Below are 21422 nucleotides of genomic sequence, written 5' to 3' on the forward strand. Positions count from 1 at the left end.
CCATTGTTTCATATTTTGTCTGTTTTTTTGTTATTTCAAATGAAAGTAAAGGGTCACAATAGAAGCTAGTATATATGATAGACACTCTAAACGTACTATAGAAACACTTCTAAAGTATCATAGAAATGCTTTAACAAATCATCACACTAAATAGGCTGCTTTAATTATAATCTTGACTAGAAATGATCACCAGTCTAACTCTATAATTCTCCTCTTGTTCTGGATGAGGATATTAATATTCTTGGCATGTGACTGTTACGACAACACTCATTTGCAACCCATTAAGATTGATCATCTCTCCTGTGCAGCAATTGGGATCTTTGTTCCTATGCATATTTCAGGACCAAGGTTTTCAGTGCCACCCCAGGACCAGGTTAATTGTTCTCTGGGGCTCTTAGTTAGGCTGTTTCAAGATTCTGACTCCCCAATACCATCAAATTGACAATACCTCCTTACCTCCAAAGGGATAAATACTATAGGAGTTAGACAACTTAAGGAGGCTTTTACCAGCCTGCCAATCAGTGAGTCCCGCACTCTTGAAAGTCAGACACAGAAATGGATGCCCTCCAGGAAACTTGCCTCTGAATGTCAATTAATCAACAATAGTCTCACTCAAGTACTACACATCTGCAGATGATGTCAACCCACTTAAACCTCTGAAACTCTTCCAGTGCTTGAACTCCATGCTTCCTCAAAACACTAAATAAGATCAGCAGTTTGCTCTGATCAGGGAGGCCACTGTCTAACATCTCTCCCCTACCACAGTAAGCAATAAATTCAGCTGTGTTTATTTTTTAGTATTTTGTTCTATTTATTTATTTATTTAGGGCTGCATTGGGTATTCGTTGCTGCGTGTGGCTTTCTCTAGTTGCAGAGAGCAGGGGCTACTCTTTGTTGCAGTGCGTGGGCTTCTCATTGTGGTGCCTTCTCTTGTTGCGGAGCACGGGCTCTATGTGCGCGGGCTGCAGTGTTGCAGCACGCAGGCCCTAGAGTGCAGGCTTCAGTAGTTGTGGCACATGGGCTTAGTTGCTCTGCGGCATGTGGGATCTTCCTGGACCAGGGATTGAACCTATGTCTCCTGCATTGACAGGCGGATTCTTAAACACTGCACCACCAGGGAAGTCCCCAGCTGTGTTTTTTTATATTAGATATTGAGTGGTGGGCTCATCAACCTCTGAGTCTTATATTTGATATTCTAATTTTATAATTGCTCATTTGATTTAGGTCCTAATACTATTATCAGCAGCTACCATTACTTGAGCATCAAGTAAGCCAGGTATTATGCCAGCTGTTTACATACTTTAAATCTGGATTACTTAATCTGAAATGAGAAGATAAAGCTGAATTTATTGCTTACTATAGTAAGGGAGAGCTACATTGGTCAGGCATAATCTCCTGGAACAGAGTTGAATAAACTTCTTTGTAAATGTCCAAGGAACCTGCAAATACAACCTCTGAGATATCGTATATACGAATAGAGATATGGTCTTATAAAAGGTGTGCTAGTAATTACCCAGCATAGAAGGGTATATGTTTACTAGACAGTGGGAGAGTTTTTACCGCTTTTCAGGTGATCGTATTTCCAGGCAGTATCTACTAGATGTTAGACTAGGACATTTCACTGAAATAAAGTATCATATCATTTAGTTGCCAAATCATCCAGTACCTCATTAAATGCTTTTTGATAAAATTTACTTAAAACAATAGCCAAGTATCATGCAACAGCATCTCTTATCATACAACACATTAATATAAATTTACTGGGTGGAAAATGGGGAAAGGGACAGAAAAGATGGGGTGGTTCTGTATTGATATCAAAGAGTTCATAAAAGGATAAACTCAGGTCCAAAATCTTCAGTCCACGTCAAAGACTTCATGTCCTGATGACGGTGGAAACAGCCCAGCCCTAGTTGCTGAGCTCAGGGTATCAGGGTGATGTAGCTGTTCTAAGTGAAGAAGCTCCTCTGTCAAGGACACCACCTCTCTTTAGTTCAGAATGACACTTCTTGGGCACAAGTCTAAGATTCAGTTTATTCTCCCATCGATGTAGAGCAGACTGATCGGATATACTGCTGTGCCTTTTATCTTGGTCCTATTGGAAAGAAAACACACCCCAAAACTGTTAGAAACTAACTGCAGAGCTGAGGACCTATTTTGTCTTTATGGATGTCATTTTTTTTTCAAGATAGGTGGTTCTAAACAAGAAAGCTTGGGAGAGGTAGAACTTTTAAGAAAGAAATTCAGTTCATTGGTTTTCCAAACAGTAGTTTAAAGAGATCTACAGATTAGTGGAGAGTAGCTGGATGAAGACAGAACTTGTGTAATTAGAAATCTGAGAAGGAACAAATCCAGAGTTGCTTAAGACACACAAATATTCCACCTCTTTCGGCCACCTGTCTTCCCTCTGCAACGGGTTTTTGGTCAGCTCAAGTTGTAGGCCATTGCGTTTGCACTTAAACCAGCACCAAGCTTGCTCCAGGTTAGCTGTTATCTGCACATACAAATGTTCTCATTAAAATTTACAACAAAGGAACACTTAATCTTTTTGTGTATTAGTTCAAGAGACTCTTTTTTTTTTTTTTTTGCGGTACACGGGCCTCTCACTGTTGTGGCCTCTCCCGTTGTGGAGCACAGGCTCCGGACGCACAGGCTCAGCGGCCATGGCTCACGGGCCCAGCCGCTCCGCGGCGTGTGGGATCTTCCCGGACCGAGGCACGAACCCGTGTCCCCTGCATCAGCAGGCGGACTCTCAACCACTGCGCCACCAGGGAAGCCTGAGACTCTTTCTTTTTACACTTATAATTTAAAAGCTTTATTTCCCCCCACAATTAGCAAATGGGCTTCATATTAGTTAAACTGGAAGTTTTCTTCCTATAGTTGCCAGTTCAAGAGACTTTAACTAGATATTAAAAGACTCAAATTCTAACTTTATGGTCTTTGCAACCTGTTTGCATAATACACATCCTCCTATAGATGAGAGAATAATTTCTGAATATGGAGTTAAACAATGAATGCAAACCTGCTGATTTTTATGCATTTGTTAATATTTCCTGGATGTGAACTGAGGTGAGAGGGCTTGGGAGAAAGTTAAGATAGGAGTGAAAGTACAAGATGGCATTGAAAATTCATGTGGTAATTCAAACCACACTTTGAGTTCTGTTCTCTAAGCCTAAACACTTCTCCAAAGTCCCTGAACTGTAAAGCCTAGATTTTCCTGCTGTGCTTTATAAAGGTAATAGAATGAATTAGTAAAAACACTGGACCAGCTTAGTGTAAATGGTATTTTTTATTTCCTTTATCAAAATATTTTATACTTTAGCTCCTAAGCACAAACTTCCAAATGAACTGTTAGACTTGAAAACAGTCCCTCTAATAGTCTGCCTTTGAAGATGATCTAGAATCAGTATTCATTTACTTGACAAATATTTATTGAGTGCCTATATGTGCCTAGCACTTTTCTATGTATTTGGGATATTTTGTTATTTTGAAGGTAGAGCCAACAGGTTTTTATTATATATAAAGGTTGCTTCAAAATAGCTGTAGAACATATCCTCTAGAATAAAAAGTAAAATGACTGGTTTTCCCCCTTTGATTATTTATGTTTCATGGACAGCATTTTCATGTTTTGACTCTGAGGTCTCAGAGACTAGTGTATTTCTCTCTTGCTTGGGAGAAGGCAAGTTCGATGAGACCAGGGGTTTCTTCTGGCTTATTCACCCTATAGCTCCATCTCCTAGCACGGCACCAGCCATATAATAGGTCCTTTATAAATTTGTGCTACTATGTACTTGTCCCATATTAACCAGGTCACAGTGTGAGTACAAAATAGTGAGACAAGAAAATAGAGCTCTGCTTGTCATTTAACTTTTAGAAAGCTACAAAGCTAAAGTATTTTCCAGGTCTGTTTGTACATCCTGATGACAGTCACACTCCCATCCACCCCCAAACCAAACCCCACTTTTCTCTTTATCAGAAGTGGAGGGAAAGATGCTTGAAATGACATTCATTGTACATCATGTCTCCTCTTGTATGGTGAATGAGAATGGAGCCAACATTTATTGAAACTTACTCCAAGCCATCTATCAGAGTAACAGTGGTAGGTAATAACTTCCTGACTATTATAGAAGTGGTAACTGATGAGTTACAGAAAGTAAATGTAACTTCCTTAAGGGCCCAGTAAGTGTCATTGTTGGCAAACTCACAAGAGACGAGTCCATATTCCTTTAATTAATTAATTAATTAATTAATTAATTAAAACATCTTTATTGGAGTATAATTGCTTTACAATGGTGTGTTAGGTTCTGCTTTATAACAAAGTGAATCCGTTATACATATACATATGTCCCCATATCTCTTCCCTCTTGCGTCACCCTCCCTATCCCACCCCTCTAGGTGGTCACAAAGCACTGAGCTGATCTCCCTGTGCTATGCAGCCGCTTCCCACTAGCTATCTATTTTACGTTTGGTAGTGTATACATGTCCATGCCACTCTCTCACTTCGTCCCAGCTTACCCTTCCCCCTCCCTGTATCCTCAAGTCCATTCTCTAGTAGGTCTGTGTCTTTATTCCCGTCTTGCCCTTAGGTTCATCGTGACCTGTTTTGTTCTTTTTTTTTTTAGATTCCATATATATGTTAGCATATGGTACCTGATTTTCTCTTTCTGACTTACTTCACTCTTTATGACAGACTCTAGGTCCATCCACCTCAGTACAAATAACTCAATTTCGTTTACTTTTATGGCGAGTAATATTCCATTGTGTATATGTGCCACATCTTCTTTGTCCATTCATCTGTTGATGGACACTTAGGTTGCTTCCATGTCTTGGCTATTGTAAATAGAGCTGCAATGAACATTGTGGTACATGACTCTTTTTGAATTATGGTTTTCTCAGGGTACATGCCCAGTAGTGGGATTGCTGGGTCGTATGCTAGTTCTATTTTTAGTTTTTTAAGGAAACTCCATACTGTTCTCTATAGTGGCTGTATCAATTTACATTCCCACCAACAGTGCAAGAGGGTTTCCTTTTCTCCACACCCTCTCCAGCATTTACTGTTTGTAGATTTTTTTTTTTTTTGCGGTACGTGGGCCTCTCACTGTTGTGGCCTCTCCCGTTGCGGAGCACAGGCTCTGGACGCGCAGGCTCAGCGGCCATGGCTCATGGGCCCAGCTGCTCCGCGGCATGTGGGATCTTCCCAGACCGGGGCATGAACCCGTGTCCCCTGTATCGGCAGGTGGACTCTCAACCACTGCGCCACCAGGGAAGCCCAACTGTTTGTAGATTTTTTGATGATGGCCATTCAGACTGGTGTGAGGTGATACCTCATTGTAGTTTTGATTTGCATTTCTCTGATGATTAGTGATGTTGAGCATCTTTTCATGTGTTTGTTCACCATCTGTATCTTCTTAGGAGAAATGTCTCTTTAGGTCTTTTGCCCATTTTTGGGTTGGGTTTTCTGTTTTTTTGATATTGAGCTGCATGAGCTGCTTGTATATTTTGGAGATTAATCCTTTGTCAGTTGCTTCATTTGCAAATATTTTCTCCCATTCTGAGGGTGGTCTTTTCATCTTGTTTGTGGTTTCCTTTGTTGTGCAAAAGATTTTAAGTTTCATTAGGTCCCATTTGTTTTTGTTTCTGTTTCCATTTCTCTAGGAGGTGGGTCAAAAAGGATCTTGCTGTGATTTATGTCATAGAGTGTCCTCTAAGAGTTTGATAGTGTCTGGCTTTACATTTAGGTCTGTAATCCATTTTGAGTTTATTTTTGTGTATGGTGTTAGGGAGTGTTCTAATTTCATTCTTTTACATGTAGCTCTCCAGTTTTCCCAGCACCACTATTGAAGAGGCTGTCTTTTATCCATTGTATATTCTTGCCTCCTTTATCAAAGATAAGGTGAGCATATGTGAGTGGATTTATCTCTGGGCTTCCTATCCTGTTCCATTGATCTATATTTCTGTTTTTGTGCCAGTACCATACTGTCTTGATAACTGTAGCTTTGTAGTATAGTCTGAAGTCTGGGAGCCTGATTCCTCCAGCTCTGTCTTTCTTTCTCCAGATTGCTTTGGCTATTCGGGGTCTTTTGTGTTTCCATACAAATTGTGAAATTTGTAAGTTGCTTTGGGTGGTATGGTCATATTCACAAATGTTGATTCTTCCAATGCAAGAATATGGTATACCTCTCCATCTGTTTGTATCATCTTTAACTTCTTTCATCAGTGTCTTATAGTTTTCTGCATACAGGTCTTTTGTCTCCTTAGGTAGGTTTCTTCCTAGGTATTTTATTCTTTTTGTTGCAATGGTAAATGGGAGTGTTTCCTTAATTTCACTTTCAGATTTTTCATCATTAGTGTATAGGAATGCAAGAGATTCCTGTGCATTAATTTTGTATCCTGCTACACTACCAAATTCATTGATTAGCTCTAGTAGTTTTCTGGTAGCATCTTTAGGATTCTCTATGTATAGTATCATGGCATCTGCAAACAGTGAAAGTTTTACTTCTTTTTTTCTGAATTGCATTCCCTTTATTTCTTTTTCTTCTCTGATAGCTGTGGCTAAAACTTCCAAAACTATGCTGAATCATAGTGGTAAGAGTGGGCAACCTTGTCTTCTTCCTGATCTTAGAGGAAATGGTTTCAGTTTTTCCCCATTGAGGATGATATGCCTACTTTCTGGAGGGTTTTTATCATAAATGGGTTTTGGATTTTGTCAAAAGCTTTCTCTGCATATATTGAGATGGTCATATGGTTTTTCTCCATCAGTTTGTTAATATGTTGTATCACATTGATTGATTTGTGTATATTGAAGAATCCTTGCATTCTTTGGATAAACCCCACTTGATCATGGTGTATGATCCTTTTAATGTGCTGTAGGGATTCTGTTTGCTAGTATTTTGTTGAGGATTTTTGCATCTATGTTCATGAGCAATATTGGCCTGTAGTTTTCTTTCTTTGTGACATCTTTGTCTGGTTTTGATATCAGGGTGATGGTGGCCTCATAGAATGAGTTTAGGCGTGTTCCTTCCTCTGCTATATTTTGGAAGAGTTTCAGAAGGATAGGTGTTAACTCTTCTCTAAATGTTTGATAGACTTCACCTGTGAATCCATCTGGTCCTGGGCTTTTTTTTGTTGGAAGATTTTTAACCACAGTTTCAATTTCAGTGCTTGTGATTGGACTATTCATATTTTCTCTTTCTTCCTGGTTCAGTCTTGGCAGGTTGTGCATTTCTAAGAATTTGTCCATTTCTTCCAGGTTGTCCATTTTATTGGCATAGAGTTGCTTGTAGTAATCTCTCATGATCCTTTGTATTTCTGCAGTGTCAGTTGTTACTTCTCCTTTTTCATTTCTAATTCTATTGATTTGTGTCTTCTTCCTTTTTTTCTTGATGAGTCTGGCTAATGGTTTATCAATTTTGTTTATCTTCTCAAAGAACCAGCGTTTAGTTTTATTGATCTTTGCTATTGTTTCCTTCATTTCTTTTTCATTTATTTCTGATCTTTATGATTTCTTTCCTTTTGCTAACTTTGGGGTTATTTTGTTCTTCCTTCTCTAATTGCTTTAGGTGTAAGGTTAAGTCGTTTATTTGAGATGTTTCTTGTTTTTTGAGGTAGGATTTTTTTGCTATAAACTTCCCTCTTAGCACTGCTTCTGCTGCATCCCATAGGTTTTGTGTCGTCGTTTTCATTGCCATTTGTTTCTAGGTATTTTTTTGATTTACTCTTTGATTTCTTCAGTGATATCTTGGTTATTTAGCTGTGTATTGTTTAGCCTCCATGTATTTGTATTTCCTACAGATTTTTTCCTGTAGTTAATCGATAGCATTGTGGTCAGAAAAGATACTTGATACGATTTTCAATTTTCTTAAATTTACTGAGGATTGATCTGTGACCCAAGATATGATCTATTCTGAGTGTTCCATGAGCACTTGAGAAGAAAGTATATTCTGTTGTTTTTGGATGGAATGTCCTATAAATGTCAATTAAGTCCATCTGGTTTAATGTATTGTTTGAAGCTTGTGTTTCCTTATTTCTTTCCAGTTTGGATGATCTGTTCATTGGTGAAAGTGGGGTGTTAAAGTCCCCTGCTGTGATTGTGTTGCTGTTGATTTCCCCTTTTATGGCTGTTAGCATTTTCCTTACGTTTTGAGGTACTCCTATGTTGGGTGCATAAATATTTACAATTGTTATATCTTCTTGGATCAATCCCTTGATCATTATGTAGTGTCCTTGTCTCTTGTAATAGTCTTGATTTTAAAGTCTATTTTGTCTGATATGAGAATTGCTACTCCAGCTTTTTTTGCTTTCCATTTGCATGCAATATCTTTTTCTATCCCCTCACTTTCAGTCTGTATGTGTCCCTAGGTCTGAAGTGGGTCTCTTGTAGACAGCTTACATATGGGTCTTGTTTTTGTATCCATTCAGCCAGTCTGTGTCTTTTGGTTGGAGCATTTAATCCATTTACATTTAAGGTAATTATTGATATGTATGCTACTATTCCCATTTTCTTAATTGTTTTGGGTTTGTTATTGTAGGTCTTTTCCTTCTCTTGTGTTTCCTGCCTAGAGAAGTTCCTTTAGCATTTGTTGTAAAGCTGGTTTGGTGGTGCTGAATTCTCTTAGCTTTTGCTTATCTGTAAAGGTTTTAATTTCTCTGTTGAATCTGAATGACATCCTTGCTGGGTAGAGTAATATTGGTTGTAGGTTTTTCCCTTTCACCACTTTAATTATGTTCTGCCATCCCCTTTTGGGTTGCAGAGTTTCTGCTGAAAAATCAGCTGTTAACCTTATGGGGATTCCCTTGTATGTTATTTGTTGCTTTTCCTTTGCTGCTTTTAACATTTTTTTCCTTGTATTTAATTTTTGATAGTTTGATTAATGTGTCTCGGCATGTTTCTCTTTGGGTTTATCCTGTGTGGTACTCTCTGTGCTTCCTGGACTTGATTGACTATTTCATTTCCCATGTTAGGGAAGTTTTCAACTAGAATCTCTTCAAATATTTTCTCAGTCCCTTTCTTTTTCTCTTCTTCTTCTGGGACCCCTATATTTCGAATGTTGTTGTGTTTAATGTTGTCCCAGAGGTCTCTGAGACTGCCCTCAATTCTTTTCATTCTTTTATTCTGCTCCCTGGCAGTTATTTCCACCATCTTATCTTCCAGCTCACTTATCCATTCTTTTGCCTCAGTTATTCTGCTACTGATTTCTTCTAGAGTATTTCTAATTTCAGTAACTGTTTGTTTGTTTGCTCTTTAATTCTTCTAGATCCTTGTTAAATGTTTCTTGTAATTTCTCCATTCTGTTTCCGAGATTTTGGATCACGTTTACTATCATTACTCTGAATTCTTTTTCAGGTAGCTTGCCTATTTAATCTTCACTTACTTGTCTTTTAGGTTTTCACCTTGTTCCTTCATCTGTAACTTTTTTTTGTCATTTCATTTTTTTTTTGATGGGTGGTGCTGTATTCCTATCTATCTTACTGGTTGTCTGGCCTGAGACGTCCAGCACTGGAGTTTGCAGGCAGTTGGATAGAGCCGGGTCTTGGTGCTGAGATGAGGACCTCCAGGATGCCTCACTCCCATTAATATTCCCTGGGGTTTGAGGTTCTCTATTAGCGAAGCAGACTTGGAGCTCCCACCACAGGAGCTCGGGCCTGACCTCTGTCCTGGGAACCAAGATCTTGCAAGTTTTGTGGCATTGTGAAAAATAAAAAGAAAAAAGAAAAAGGAAAAAAAGGACCAGAGCAGCACAATATCAAAGAATGAAAAAGAAAATAATATTAGAAAGATAAAAAACATATTAGGAAATATAAAACTATAATTGAAACAAGTGCAACAAGGTAAAATAAAACCACAACAGAAAAAAGAAAAAAAGGTGGGGGGTACAAGCCAAAAGGAGAGAACAATAACAAAGTATAAAGAATAAAATAAAATTAGTAAAATAAAAGATTAGGAAATATAAAAATATAAGAGAATCAACAATGAGTCAACAAGGTAAAACAGAACCCCAATCTAAGAGAGGAAAAGAAAAAAAGCCTTAGCTATGGGGGGGTGGGGTTTAGGCAGGGGTGGAACTTAGGCAGGGGTGAGGTTTAAGGTGGGGCAGGACCTAGGCTCAGAACCCCCATAGCAGGAAAAGGCCCTGGGGGTGGGGCCTAGGTGGGGTGATGTTCAAGTGTGGGGCAGGGCCTCTGCTTAGGATCTGGGTGGAAGGAAGGGAAGGCCTCTGCAGTGTGGAGTTCTGGAGTTTGGAGGTAAGGCCCTGAGTGAGGGTGTGTGGGTGGGGTTTAGGCCCAGTGCCTTGGACGGGGTCTCTGAGTGTAGAGGTGGGGCCCTGGGTGGGGGGTGTAGGGGTAGGGCTTGGGCTCTGCGTAGTAGGAGGGAGGCTCCGAGGATTAGGCCCAGGAGCCCAACAGGGAAAGCGCTGGCCCTGTTTCCTTCCATTCCTCTGTGCCCTCCCCCACTGTCTCCTCCAGGGTCTCTCCCGTTGCTGCTAGACCCCTAACCGTGGGTGGGTCCCGCTGGGTGTAGGAACACCTTCCCTCCCCCAGCCACCCCTCAGGGGTGCCAGTCTCACAGGTCCAGCCTTTACTTTTGCTCCCCCTTCCCTCCCACTCCCTCAGGACCCACACAGCTGGAGGGGGCCTCAGTGAGCAGAGGGTCAGGCCCGGGATCTCAGCAGGCTCCCAGGGGCCCAAGTGGGCAGGGGAAACCTGGTCCTGGTCCCTTTTGATCCTCTGCCCTCCCAGTGGTACCAAAATTTCCCCCTACAGGCATGGAATCCCTTCCCCACCCCCAGCTGCCCATCAGGTGCCAGTCCTGTCCCACTTCAGCTTCTCCTCCCCCTTCACTCCCCCCCACGCCCAAGGTCCTACCTGGTCTCTGGGGGTTCCTCCCGTCCCCTTAGGTGTCCGTGGTCCCCCAGGTGCCCTCGTTGTGAGGAGACGTGAATTCCGCATCCTCCTAGTGCACCGTCTTCACCCCGCCCCCCCATTTTCCTTTAAATATACCATTCTGACAGTCATATTATCATGTAACTTAATGGCTACAAAAGGGATAAACTGGCATCAATGTCACTGTGATACCTTTAGCTTAAGAATCTCTTCTTTTTTGAGTTTTATTTATTTATTATACAGCAGGTTCTTATTGGTTATCTATTTTATACATATTAGTGTAGATATGTCAATCCCAATTCCAGGGATTTCTGGAATTTCAGGGGCTTGGACGACCAAGTTAATATTAGTCAATGTCAATAATCTTTTAGCATTCTATGATGACTCATCAAGACACAGAATCTTAATCTAAAACTATTCTTTATAACGGAGGCTATACTAAGGTATTGGTTCTTGCCTTTTGCACTCCTGACAACTGTGTTACTGAAGGACATTACACGGACTTGTGTTTCAGGGTCATCGTGTCTGAGGAAGCTTGTCTAAGTCTTCATGTCCGTGGGTCTGCCTTACCTGTTCTGATTCCACACTAGCTTCTTTCAGTGTATCCTCTGTTGCCTCTTTACATTTCTTCAGGTGTCTAACTGTTTCTTCCAATTCCTGAAAACGTGATACAAAGATTTTTTACAAACTCCCAAAGTACTATATATGGAAGAAAAGGCTTCAATATTGTAATAAATGAGCAACCAAATTATGAAAGTATGATGAGGTACTTTCTAACTCCAGGTGCTACCAGACTATAGGATAAAAACTATTATTTTCAGTTGAACCTACAGTATACATTTGTGTATATGATTATAGATTTTGATTTACAGATTCTCCTGAGAAAAGATGATTAACATCTCTTTCCAGAACTGGGGAATACTTTTCATAGCAGACAATCTCTGTTGGAAGGCAAGACCCTGATGGTCTCTTGAAGTCCCTTTTCCGTAATAAAATGTGCTTTTCATTAGGTTGGGAGTAGATAAAAGTCCTGTAATGGCAACAGATGTATCTGAGCTATGGGGAAGAACCAAGGGGTGTAAAGTTCCTGAAAGACTATGAAGTTCACAAGTCTTACTTAGTAACTAGTACTTTGCATGTGTGAGCTTTAGCCGTTCTTTAAAATGAGTATCATTTTTATTAAGTTGAACATGAAGATGAGGTGCCATAGTCAAAGCTCCAGGCTTCATTCCTAGATATGATTCTAAGGACTTAGCTAAGATGAACGACTTGTAAGTTTGTCTTCTTCTATAGAGCCTAGAAAAGCCAGGTGCCCTCATTCTGGGTTTTGCACATGGCCTTTGCTGGTAATCTCTGAGATGAATCTTAGAAACCCTTTTACCTGGCAGTGATGCTCCAGCTCCCACCTCCTCTTCTGCTCTGCCTCGAGTTGCAGCTCTTGCTGTTTATTCTGAGCTGACAGATCATGTTGGCTCTTGGCTAACAGCTGCATTTCCTGCTGTAGGTTAGTCATTTCAGATACACATCTCTGGATACTCAGTGACTGGTAGGGCACAAAGAGGGAGACAGCTGGTGAACCTGTCCAAGTTTGGGATTTCATGTGAATGGTAAACAGAGTGTGTGGAAATCATCTACCTGTTCATAGTTTTTTTTCTGATACTGATCCTTAATTAGCTCCATTTGCCTCAATTCTGTTTCTATTTGCTGAAAGTAAATGTGGAAATAACATAGAAAGATGATCAGTGGAAAAACTGGCTTGCTCTTTTTGCCTATAGGCTGACAGAAAGAATCCCACATGAGATCCACAGTTACCAGTTCCTGCTGGGCTCTCCTTCCCATCCAGCCCCCTGACCCCGAAAGAGCAAAGTCGTGTACAATCACTGTGGAAGAGACAGCTGGGGAGCCAGAATGTGACACTGGCAGCTAATGAGAAACCAAACACCGATGCAGCAGTATGTCTGCGGGAAAAAGAGTCTCCCCCCACCTCCCCCCAGGCAATCTGCCCACTTCCCAGGTGTAGCTGTAATTCCCAGAGAACACATGGTGGTGGTGGGGCTCTGAAACCATCTTCCCCAGACACCACTGCCTGCCTGGATCCTCATCAGATACTAAGGAGGAGAGGAGAGTTAGGGTTTCTCGTACAACCTTCCTCCTCTCTATGTTCTGAGCATTATTCTCCTTAGCTGATAAGTGGAACTTAATTTGGGCCTTTTGATCCTTTATTTTCTCCTTGCTGCTGTTCAGTATCTTTTCCAACTCTGTAAGTTTCTGCCGCAGCTCCCGGTTGGTCCGGGATACTTCCACTGATCTGAAGTTGCTTTCATCAAGGGCTTTCTTCAGCTGTGGGATACAAAGGGAAAATTAGAACATTTTAACCTTCCATTCAGTAAGAGAAGCTTATGTTTAGCTGTGTCCCTATATTTTGTTCTCTTTGGACCTTTGTTTTAAAAAGGAGGTTAAGTGATGGGACTTCCCTGGTGGTCCAGTGGCTAAGACTCTGTGCTCCCAATGCATGGGGGCCGGGTTTGATCCCTGGTCAGGGAACTAGATCCTGTGTGCCACAACTAAAGATCCTGTGTGCTGCAACTAAGACCTGGCACAGCCAAATAAATAGATATTTTAAAAAGGAGGGTAAGTGAGGCAATATTAAGAAGTAGATTTGTGGAGAAACACTCTCAGTGATTTTCATAATTTTTAACACTAAAGAACACAATTTTTCTTAGAACAGATAATGTAAATGTATGTTCGTCATTTGCTTTCTAAGAGCATGGCTTTGGAGTCAGACAGAAGTTAAAATCTCAGCTTCACCATACACTAGTCAAGTAATTTCAGATAATTAACTTCCCTAAGCTTCAGGTTCATCATTGGAAAAGTATGTGAATAGACTACTTCATAGGATTCATGTAACAGTTAAACAAGAGGAGGCAGAGAAGGAATATAGAGCCTGGCACACACTAATTGCTCAGTGCTCATTGCTGTGCTTTAAAGGTTTTTTTTTTTTTTTTTTTTTTAAAGCTTAAGCTCGTCTCTTTCTGTCACTTGTGACCTCATGTATGGAGAAGTGAAAATAAATTATATGGAGTTTATGTAAATACACCTGTCAGTTATTGACTATCCTTGCATGTATTTTTATAATCTTGCTTTTTTTTCTATTGAGGTATAGTTGATTTATGATATTATATTAGATTTAGGTGTATGACATAGTGATTAAAAATTTTTATAGATTATACTCCAGTTATTATACAATACTGGCTATATTCCCTGTGCTGTACAATATATCCTTGTAGCTTATTTACATAGTAGTTTATACTTCTTATGAATATTGCTTTTTGTTTAGAAATTTTAATAAACTTGTCTAGTGGAAAAATAACATAATGATTACTATGAAAAACAAGACAACAGGCCCACAATGAAGTCACTTATGCTAAACCTTATGTCACCAAACTGAGACTTAATTACAGTTTTGGCTCTCCCAGAAAAGGACTCTTAAACCAGTCAATCAGGAATGGCCTGATCAGCATTAGGTGAGTAATCTGCCTGACAGACCCCTGCCATCCCTTAAAGGAAGTAAACTCTACTACTAGTAATCTAATCTACTTTTTTGCCTAGTATAACTTCCTTGTTCCTGCTCCCCTCTGCCTATAAAAGTCTTTCATTTTATACAACTCCTCAGAGTGCCTTTCTATTGCAATCGATTGCATACTGCCTGATTCAAATTGATTTTTGTTCAAATAAACTCTTAATTTTATTATTCCTCAATTTATCTTTTAACATTACGTAAATCATTTTACAGAGTTCCCCCTCTTCCTCATATGCCCTTAAATGAGTACCACTGGATTTGTAGGAAGAAGAGTCGGCAGCTGAGAAGGGAGATGATAGGAGGGTGGTATACTCTGTGGCTGGTAAGTATTTAACATGTGAAAGAAAAAGTTCAAAGTTATTTGTTACCTTTTCTCTTTATACTAGCTCATTCCCTCAGATCCTAACCTCACACTACGTGTTAGTCTTTTATTGTCACCCAACTAAATTTCTGTTAGATATTCCACCATTACCTCAATCACAGCTTTGTCAAAACTGGGTAAGCCCTAAAAACTAACGCTCAAAACCACCCTGGAAGGCAGTTGTGATGATTTCCATTTTGATTGAGGAAACTGAGACTCAGAAGTGAAGTCATCTGCACAGATAGTAAATTTACACATTGCTAATAAGAGGCAGCGCTGGGAGTCTTAAACAGTGCACCCTGAGCCCACCCCTGCCACTAACTGCTCAAGACATCACACTCATACTGTTCCTTGGTCTCTCCTGCACAAGTTCACCATCTTTACTGATCCCCGTTAAAAGGATTTAATTTTTAAATATTCTGAACAACTCTCTCTGAATAAAGGTACTTTTAATTTCAGTGCCCATTTTTGTTTCCCGCAGAAATTATTTCTATAATATTTTTAACACTTATACAGTGCTTTTTCAATTTACAAAGCATCATATAAACGGTTGAATCTGATTTTGTGACTGTGCGCTGTCAAGTGCAATTGCTAAATACACTAAATTTGGGAAAATACAGACTGGCCACCCCAACCAAGTCTTGGAATTATTTAATTACTCCCTCCCCTTTGCTTATGATACATTTAGTGTCTGCTTTTTCTATTAATTAAAATGGATTTTTGATTTGATTGTTCTCTATTTTCAACAGAAACACTTTGCTTGGCTCTAATCATCTGAAGCCCAAAGTTACTGCTCTAGTTCCCCTTAGCCTCCATGTTTCCAGTTTCTCTTCATTCTTACCTACTCTCCACTGCTAACAGACTAACTGACCTAACATTGTGCTCACAGCCTCCTCAGAAACCTCCAGTGCTCTACTTTTACCTAATACTTTCCATCGAACACTCTGGGAGTCAAGGCCATCTACCAGCTGGTCTCATCTAAGCTAACCCCCTTTTCTCAGAAATTTCCTAAAGTCTCTGCTCTGATCAAGAGAGGCAAATCCTTTTTATTTGCTCACATGTCCTATTTATTTCTGTAACTAAGCTTTGTTCATCCTCTTACATAGAGTGTCACAGCCCTGTCAGCTCTGCCAGTCTCAACCCTGTAGAATTTCGTCAAGCTTCCCCTCTTCTTCGATCACCCAACCAGCCTAAAACAAACTTTCCCTTACTTTTGAATTCCTTTAAAATTGTACACAGCTTCTAGCTATCCAGGAAACATCTTCTGATGTCTTCCTAGTTGTCTCATGTAAAGAGTGGAGATGACAATTAAATAAGGGGTAATTTAGCACGGACCACATCTTCTGCTGTGTTTACTTGTGCCTCTTAGGAGGAGGTAGGTGCATGATGGATGCTAGTTAAGTGAATTGAGGAGACAGGTGATTGGCCATCTGTCTAGCAGATGGCGGTCTCCTCCTTCCCACTCAGTTATTATCCTCCAATGGGAAGGCTGTCATCAAGGCATTCCTTCATTGGGCAGATAACTGTATATCAGAAACTTTTTGTGTGTTAATTTACAAACAGCATAGAGATGTATCTGGCTTGCTGGCAAAAGGGGGATTAGAAGAACCAAAGAACAACTGTAGCCATTCTCGGAAATCCTGTAGCTGGTTCTCCTCTTCAAACGCATTCACCTAGAGGGAGACTTTTGTCACTTGCCTCCATACCTCAGTCACTTCCCGTTGTGCTGCTTTCTTTGCAGTTTCTCTCTCAATTTGAAACTGCTTTCTTAGAGCATCTATGCTTTCAGCATGCAATTCTGCTTCTGTTTTGGATTCTTTACTCATCCGTTCTCTGTTTTGAAAAAGAGACATGATAAATCACCTTTAGAAAACATCTTAGTAGGCGTTATTTACCAATGAGAAGCAGATCAGTCACCAGGTAAAAATCACTGATCTGGAACTCATTAACAGAAGAAGAAATAAGCATTTACCTACAGCATTCAAAAACAAAAAGTTGTTCAATATAAAGAGATCCACCCAAAAGAGTGAAACACATACTCTTGTTTTAACCAATACTGAGTAGTCTTGAGCCAGCAACATTTCACCAGAATATAAAATTTGTACAGATTACAAATATGAAAACTACCTTCTTTGCTTTAGCTTATACTTGTCTGCTATATCAGTATGTTCACTACGTGAAAGGAATAAAGATCCACGTGCACAATGCATTTCCCTTGGGTATAAATTTTCATGGGATGTTATTAATATCTAAATCCTATTTGCCTAGATAAAGTTTAACAAAAAACTTTAGTGGCTTGACCTGAACTTGATGGGTTTGACCTAACTAATCTCAGGAAAAAGTTGAAAACAATGAATGGTTTAGCAGCTGCTTAAATTGAATTATCCCACTCCTGGAGGGGTTATTCCCATCCATGCTTCTGCTTCTCCTTTTCCAAATCATGCTTTTAAAGGACACATAAGCTTCTGATAGAAAAGGTTTGGCAGAAACATGTAAGTATCCCTTCCAACTTGGTTTAAACCTTCATGTACAGAAGAAGATCAACACTAGATGAGGGAAGAGCTGAAAAGGAGTGTACCCCAGCCAGCTAATATCTGCTCTGCTCAACTATGCCTGCTTCCTTCACATGGCTCTGCTGGGAGTACTAGCTCAAAGTAGGGAAAAAGGGTTTAACTGGTTTATGTGAATTAGCCAAACTTTCTCTCCCAGAGGCTCTTCCCTAATTCCACTGTGACTATACTGCCCTTACATGAAGGTTTCCAAATTCCGTAGCTCAAGTTCTTTGCTTTCCAATTTCTCTTGAACAGGAACAAGCTTTGTTTGCAGCTGATGATTTGTCTGGAGAGCTTGCTCCAGGTTCATAGCCAGTCTCCTGTTTTCTTCTCTAGCTACATCTAGAGCTTTTTGTAGAGCCTCCATCTGAAAGAGAGAAGAAAGAAGATTGTTTATAATTCCACTGTAACAGATACAAGAAGTCCATAACGCTGTATATTCACTCTTTAAACTTTGAAACAATAATTATTTGGAATCAGAACCAAAGACTCCAGATGCCTGGAATATATATATGTGAGAACTTATTACAGACAGTCCTTAGGAGACTCTTAGAAGGTGATGGGAAGGGTATGCTCCACTGGTCACTAGAGAGTTTTGGAAAATAGAGCCAACTTATTTATCCTAATTTCTAAGGTTTTAAACCAGTTAAACTCCCCTTCCTGATCCTATGACCCTCTGGTCTCACTGCCTAGAGAGATAAGAACTGGCAACTGTCCCTTGTATATCCTTCTAGAAAAAGCTTTTTATAGGAAATATGTCTATTTTATATGTGTGCATACGTGTAGATACATATTCACGTGTGTATACACCTATAAACATGTGAGTATTCCTCCTTATTAAGTGGGATCACTCTAGCTACTTCTGACTAAAGTTATGTTGTTTTCTAAGCCCTTTAAGTTCACTTATGCATTAATACATGAAAAGAATGCAGACCATATAAGACAAAGAGAGTTAGGCATAATTATGGTCCTGGTTTGCCAATAAATGGTTCACTGTAAGATCACAGACCCATTTCCCATTTGGAAATATGTCACTGTTCAAAACTCAGACTTGAATGGAAAGGAAATTTACCCGATTGTTTTACTCCATTTTTCCAAAATAGCAATATCCCAATAAAATAAAAAATATCAACATTATCATCTATAAAAACCTGGCTTCTACCTTACTGTTGTGCTGGGCATCCACGACAAGGATTCTGGCCCGCAACTGGTCCACTTCTGCTTCCAGCTTCTGTACCCGCTGTTGATTTAGAGCCCTGTAAATGAAGGGCACAGGGAGAGTGACCACAGAAAAGTACCATCTAGGAGTGATACCACTGGGAGTTACAGGGCACCTCCCAGGAAGCCCAAATGGCATATGTAGTGGGCTACAGATGCTCAGAATATCTGAGAGTTGGCAGATGACAATTAGTAGCCTCAGCTTCTGGTTAAGAAACTAATTTTCCTATGGATTAAAAACTTGTCCCATTTATGATTCAATTTGGCTTTATATATTAAAGTATCAGTACATGTTAATGACTAACTTATGGGCTGGTAACTTTATACTATATATATTACTAGTACAAAAATATATCACCTCTGTATGGACTGGCTTGCTGTTGAGATTTCTGCTTTCTACCCAGAATTTTATTGTGAATAGTAAACTATTTTTAATACCATCCCCTTGACTTTTTTTAAGTTCAGAGGTAATACAGATTCATAATATGTAAAAAAACAAGCACAATGAAGAATATAAAACTCACTTGTTCTCCCATAACACAGAGGCAATATGAACCACTAATGTATTACAATATGTCTTAGAGGTCTGATTAAACTCAAACCATTTGTTCATTAACCTAAAAGGGAAACTTTTATGTAATTTTTGAAACATTTAAAGGAGTTCACTTATGAAACATGGCTAAAAGTAGTTCTCAGAATGATTCATCTAAAATAAATAGGATACTAATAAATGGATAATTAATTCAAACAGAAGTAGACACTTGGCTTTAATCTTGACAATTACCATTCCGTAGACCCAAGGGCAGGTATAAATGGTGTAGAAAACAGCAAGGATAAAACAGCATATATCACATGAATTTCTAGAATACATACTTATTTACATCACTACAAAATATGAGAATTTTTGGATATCATTTTTATTTATAATTCCAGATTTTCCTGAATTTGCTAGTTCTTTAAATACCATTTTACTACTTTATTTTCACAAGGGAATCAATAGAAAATGACTTTCTTGACTGCGCTTTGTTCTTTACTACAAGGCAGCAGAAAAATACAAGTACAAAGACAGAAAAATAATCTCTGGTACCTTTCTTTCTTGAGGCCTGCAATCTCTGCATCCCTCTGCCCAAGCTCTATTTGCATTTTTTCCAGAGCGCCTTGCATCTTACTGTGAGAAGCCAACACATTCTCCAACATGATTGTAACTTTGCAGTTGTCTTCTTTAGCTTCTGCCAGTCGCTGAAAGTTTCCCACCTAATAGAAAATGAAATAAGACAAAGATATTTGATCCTTTCTGGTTATTCTTCTGCTGAGACCCATGACTTCTAGAAGAGTATGGAAACCAGGTCTGGTAGAATGCTAAGAGGAAAAATTAAAGTATATTTTATATTTATTTTGTTTCTTAAGTTATTCTGACTTTGAGAAAACTAGACCCTAGATCATATGGATCCTATGAAGAACTCTGCAGTGCATCCTAACTATTGTCGTGTCACAGCACATATATTAACTGGAGACATAAGGACCAACAGCTTCTTGGGGCTAGAGGTGGTCCCAGACTGGCCTGTGCTAGCCCTCCTCAGCTATCTTATCGTGGGGTCAGAAGAAGATAACACATTTGAAGCCCATCAGAATTATCTGAGGAAAGAGGACCATAAGTGGAAGCTGCTGAAGAATGATGTGACTCGCAGCCCTCTTCAGAGGGGCAAAATCTAGCACCTGCTCTCATGAATTTTGGGATGTTACCTCTCTTCCCACTAAGTACACACACTGTTAAGCAGAAAGCATTTGGTAATTTGACTTAACATAAAATCTTAACAGTGTTATATCACATTAATAATACATAAGTAGGTGGTTATTATTACCAAGGTCAGATGTGTTTCAACAGAAAAAAATAGGACTTTTGATTATTTTAAGACAGGAAGAAAAAAAAACATTGGGAGTTAAATCATGTATTTTTAAAGGAAATATTTTAGAGCTCTTCTAAAGTTATCCTTTCTTTAGGAAAAAAAAAATCCTCCTCTGATCAATCCTCATTCTTTTTTAATAAAGGTAACAAGAAAAGAAAGAATATGGCTCATGAAAAATTTCAGAAGCGCTTCATTTCAGTAACAGACTTCAGAAAGGATTGATGTCTTGCCTTGTTCTCCCTGTCCTCCAAAGCTTTGAGGTCATGTTTCAACTTCTGACTCTCTTTCAGGGCTGCAGCACGACCCTTCACAACTCGTGAGAGCTCCCCTGCTTTCTTTTCAAGACTGGATTTCACCTTAGTAGAAAAAAAGAAATGATAAATGATTCTCCCAAAGCACAGTCAATCAGCAATTAGAATAAGACACAGCAATTTAGAAACCAAATTTAAAATGTTTAATTAAATATGCTTATATATTATTGTAAATAAAACTAGCTTTAGTAGCTGCTTTTCCCCTTAAAACTACAAAAAAATCTGTTAATAAACATGGCAAATCTCTAATATATGTCAATCTCTATGAAAGCACAGAATGAAGGTAAGGGAGATAAGACAATGATGCTAAGATGAAAAACGGGGGAGAAACTGATTATCACAGAATTTGAAAATACAAGGTAAATTAATATCATAAAAGCAAAGGTGAATAAGTACTAAATAGTGTCAAGAAAATAGTGTTACAGAAGTGTTCTAAATAGTGTCCTAATCCTAATTAGAAGTATTAGAATATTATATCTCTGAAATACTTTTACTATATCTACACAGTTGTTTCAGATTCATCATACTATTCTAAATACTACTCTTTTAAAAAATACTTTATCTTGAAATACAGACTCACAGGAGTTTACAAAACTGGTGCAGAGTCCCCATCCA

The 21422-nt window shown here is 39.1% G+C and overlaps 1 pseudogene across 1 annotated transcript in view; it reads right to left on the minus strand.

The window, feature by feature from the left end:
* Positions 1–1733: 1733 nt before the first annotated feature.
* Positions 1734–21422, minus strand: part of LOC309809475 (coiled-coil domain-containing protein 150-like) — a 94986-nt pseudogene continuing 75297 nt past the window's right edge. Inside the window, exons 16-26 of the transcript in view lie at positions 20700–20852; positions 19677–19843; positions 18534–18627; positions 17569–17738; positions 16526–16652; positions 13024–13218; positions 12514–12582; positions 12260–12421; positions 11449–11535; positions 2381–2491; positions 1734–2092 (exon numbers count right to left, since the gene is read on the minus strand). The product of the transcript in view is annotated as a coiled-coil domain-containing protein 150-like (transcript). The remainder of the gene's footprint in view (positions 2093–2380; positions 2492–11448; positions 11536–12259; positions 12422–12513; positions 12583–13023; positions 13219–16525; positions 16653–17568; positions 17739–18533; positions 18628–19676; positions 19844–20699; positions 20853–21422) is intronic.

The sequence above is a fragment of the Mesoplodon mirus genome (genome assembly GCF_964341445.2).
Source record: "Mesoplodon mirus genome assembly, chromosome: 8".
NCBI classification, from domain to species: domain Eukaryota; kingdom Metazoa; phylum Chordata; class Mammalia; order Artiodactyla; family Ziphiidae; genus Mesoplodon; species Mesoplodon mirus.